Source organism: Armigeres subalbatus, unplaced genomic scaffold (assembly GCF_024139115.2).
Source record: "Armigeres subalbatus isolate Guangzhou_Male unplaced genomic scaffold, GZ_Asu_2 Contig1826, whole genome shotgun sequence".
Lineage (NCBI taxonomy): Eukaryota > Metazoa > Arthropoda > Insecta > Diptera > Culicidae > Armigeres > Armigeres subalbatus.
The window spans coordinates 288,832-292,696 of NW_026942646.1; the positions used below are offsets into that span (position 1 = coordinate 288,832).

The 3,865-nt window shown below is 42.9% G+C and overlaps 1 long non-coding RNA gene across 1 annotated transcript; it reads left to right on the forward strand.

Moving 5' to 3' along the window:
* The first annotated feature begins 2,585 nt into the window (after nt 1-2,585).
* Nucleotides 2,586-3,554, forward strand: LOC134203375 (uncharacterized). The gene is made up of 3 exons (XR_009977585.1): nt 2,586-2,714; nt 2,775-2,840; nt 2,893-3,554. It is a non-coding gene; the product is annotated as an uncharacterized LOC134203375 (long non-coding RNA).
* Nucleotides 3,555-3,865: the final 311 nt, after the last annotated feature.

Consider the following 3,865-nt stretch of genomic DNA (forward strand, 5'->3'; position numbering starts at 1 on the left):
ACAGAATATCGCAAAATCACAACTTATTGATCTGGATGTGCTTAACGATTATGGTAGGTTTCGCATTAATTTGTATATCTAGATTTTTTTAAAGATGCCTTGTCGATTTTGACCTTGATTTTTAGAACAGCGATTGTGCTCTTCATTCAAACTATTTCGATCACCTTGGAGGGTCATAGGGAAAAGGGGGAAGGGTACTGGAAAGGTTTTGTTCGGAAAACGTACAATAACTATCAACCCCCTGGGCAGATTTCAACCAAATGTTGTATACATATGCACTATGCGGAGACAATTATATGGGATGATAAGGCCGATACAAATATTAAATTTATTTTATGTCCAACAGCTCTTGGAAAACACGAGGGGGGCGGATAAAAAAAATAACAAGGAAACGAAATAAAAGTCCAAAATGGGAATAATTGCATAAAAAAAGAATTTTAATGGAAAATGATAGCAAAGAATGTTTAGAGAAAGCAAAGAATTTGAATATTTGTAATATATTTATGCAGTAATGAACTTAGCAGAAACTTTAAACAATTTAGAAAAATACTGGAACTTATTTCCGCAGAAATTTTAGTTTTTCTTTTTAAAAAAGTTTTGCTGATGGACTCTAAAGTGTTGAATCCATAACACCAACATTTTTGAAGTACGGCTAAAATTATAAGCTTTTGTTTAAGTTAAGTATGAAGCTCAAATTGGTTGTACTGGGGCAATGGTCAGCTGTACTTTTGAAATCAGAGATGTGTTGTCTGCACATGGATGTTTTATGAAGGTTCGGAATTGAAGACTTCCCGGACTATTCGGAATAGATAGGTGAAGTTTGAAGTAGAATCGGTGAAGCACGTCATATCAGCTTGTCATGTCATGCTCACGCTCCTAAAATTATTGAAATTCCATGCTACTTGTTAGCGGCATAGATACGGCCTCGGATAAACCCGTAGAGAGAATGCAATGGACGTTGAACTTACTCATGCAAGAAATATGCGTGGATCAGCTGCGGGGGTTTCTGTATAGTCGTAAGGAGGCCATTTCGGCTCATGCACGGCAATTGCTGCCTGGGCGCTTCCCAATCCTTACACGATCTGAGATATCTTATCAGGTGTCTAGTTGCAGATTTTGGTATATCTTACTCCACGGTATGATACACTGAAAACAACCTTGCTTTTTGAGAGATACAACTCCACTTGTTTTATGAAAAAATAAAAAAAATCCAAACAAGTTCTTAAAATAAATCTCTATTACTTAGCTAATCAAAGTTACACAATTCATAGGCTAAATGACACTAGAATTGTTTTTTTTCATCAGCACCTATGTACATGTGGTATTCATCAAGTGGGATCCAATTCACACACCCACTCTTGTGTTCTGAGCACCTGTTAGGGTACATGGGGACAACGTTAAGGATCTCCATCCTTGGCTTGAGCCCAAGTCTAATTCCCATTGACTTTGTTTATTTCTCTGTTAGGGTTTTACCGCCAGGCGATTCTGGGTCTGCCTCTGCTGCGATGTCCTGCCGGATTCCAGCGCTGGCTTGCCGATTTCGTCTCTGCTCTAACGTTGTCTGTGCCCAGCCTACGCCCATTCACACTGAGGAGTTGCCATTGATATTGGATCGTCGATTTCGGGATCCAGTTGCGAACCCACCAGGCCCGAGCTGTGAAACATAGACATCGGGTGATGACTACTTGCAAATCTATGTGATCTCTGCCAATACGCACCAAGTCTCACTGGTGTATAACATCACAGATTTCATGTTAGAGTTGAGTATTCGAGGTTTGGTGCATTGCCTGGAAAGATAGGATCTCCATGTTCTATGTGGATCTTGGTCCGCCGTCCGACGTTGGCTGGCTTTGGTTTCGACCTTCTCCACTGTTTACCCGGCTACCGTGGATTTGGAGTTTGTTGAGTGAGAACATACGACCAGGTCATTCAGTTTACTCTACTTGGTAGAGCGCTGTGGCATTGTAGAGCAGTACCATCATCTCGTTCGATTACTCTATGGAGGTAGACTGCTAGAGAGGTCCATACATGCACCGTTGTTTTGCTCTTGTACTCACTCACGATTCCGTGGTCAATCAGTACCAAATGGAGGGACTCTTGAAATTAAATGACCTGCTCCAGCATGATGCAAAGCGTGACAGAATAGTTCTCACATGGTCGACCGAAGCGAAATCCTACCTACTGCCGTCGGAGAATTGTCAACCTTCCCTATATCTGAATTAGGAGAGGTTGTCAAAACTTGAAGAAGTTGTTGTAAGTTGTCGAGCCAACGTTCCAGCTGATCAGCTGGATCGATGAGTCATCAATCAGTACCAAATGGAGGGACTCTGTAACGGTCAGAATTTTGTAAATAGTAAATGTGTTTCTGTTTATATGTGAATGAGCGAAAATGCCATTCAAAATGTTTTAAATGTTTAACTGTCCCTTAGCATAGGCAACAAGCCATAAATTTTTGCCCAATCTTTCCTTAGGCGAGTTTAGTTGTCGCCTCGAAAGGTTGGAAAGAGACGGCAGCAGGTCCAGCGTACCGAATTATCCTTCGGAATTGTGCAATCACGAATGTGCACGAAGAAATTTCGGGAAATGGCGAATCTCAGGATTGTCCGGGATTCACTTTCCTTAATCTGAGGGAACATAGATTCTGCCATTTCGTCTGTGAACAGCCAGTGTATAGGAAGTGTGCGCGTTTGTTAGTTTATTCGTTTGTCTAATAAGTATGTTAAATAGAGTGACGTTAAGTGCATAAGATTAATTAAATATTTGTTCGTCCTTAGATTAGTAGTAAAGTGTGCGTAGCCAGGATTTGTGTGCGATAGTTAAGATAAAGCCAACGATATAAGGTAATGTGCTCGATATGTGCTGTACTGTGCTTGTGCTTAGTGTTCTGTTTAGCCGTTTGGCTATTTTCATTCGCAGCAATCAGACTCGCACCCAAGCGTGCGAATTTCCTCCCCTCCACGGACGAAAGCATTCCCAGCAACCGTCAACCCGCTGGAAGCCGGACGATCCGCCAACATATCGTCCGGGCGAGGCCCAGGGGACCTCCACTTGGACAGGGTCTGTAAATCGGTCCGCTTCAGCCATCGTCAACAGCCATCGCGATCTGCCACCGCGTGTCGCCATCGCTGCATCGCCGCTGCTAGAGCGGGCAAGCCAACCGCCATCGTCCAAGCAGGCGCTTGGCGTCATCGTCGCCGCTCGAGACGGGCACATTGACCTGCCCGTAGGTCAACGACTGGGCCGGTAAGCCATCAGAATCCGGTGAGTCCATCCAGTGGAAGTTTTTCTTTTTGTGGAGTGGGGCGTCCGCTGAGGGCGCCTCGGAGTTGTTGTTTTTTGTCCAGTCAAAAGACTGAAGGAATGTGCCCATAAAGCCATTCACAAAATTGGTGACACCGTGAAGCGTGCGTGACGAATTGCCGCCGCTAGAACTTCTTGTCACCAGGAGCGCAGACTAGCCCACCAATGCGCTGCTAGAAAAGTGACGTCACATCAAGAACACAAATAGCACGTGAGCACAAGAGAGTTAGACAGGGAGAGAACAAGCACACATAGTAGGGACAGAGAAGAGAGGACGAACACAAAACCAAACATGAATGAGAAAATCTAAAATGTAAGAATCAAACCAAATACCGTGGATAATCAAAATTCGGACACACTCAAATTTCGGACGCTTGAATTCGTATGGGAAATTTTCTGAAATATTTCATAGAAATGTTTCGTCAGGTTGGAACGGAAGGACTAATAGTTTTTGCTTGTTTTAGTATATTTACATTTTAATAAGACATGTTAAAACAATGCGACGAAATATTTAAAAGACAGTCTGAGCTGTGCAGTGAGAATTGCTTTTAATAATTCTTCCCGG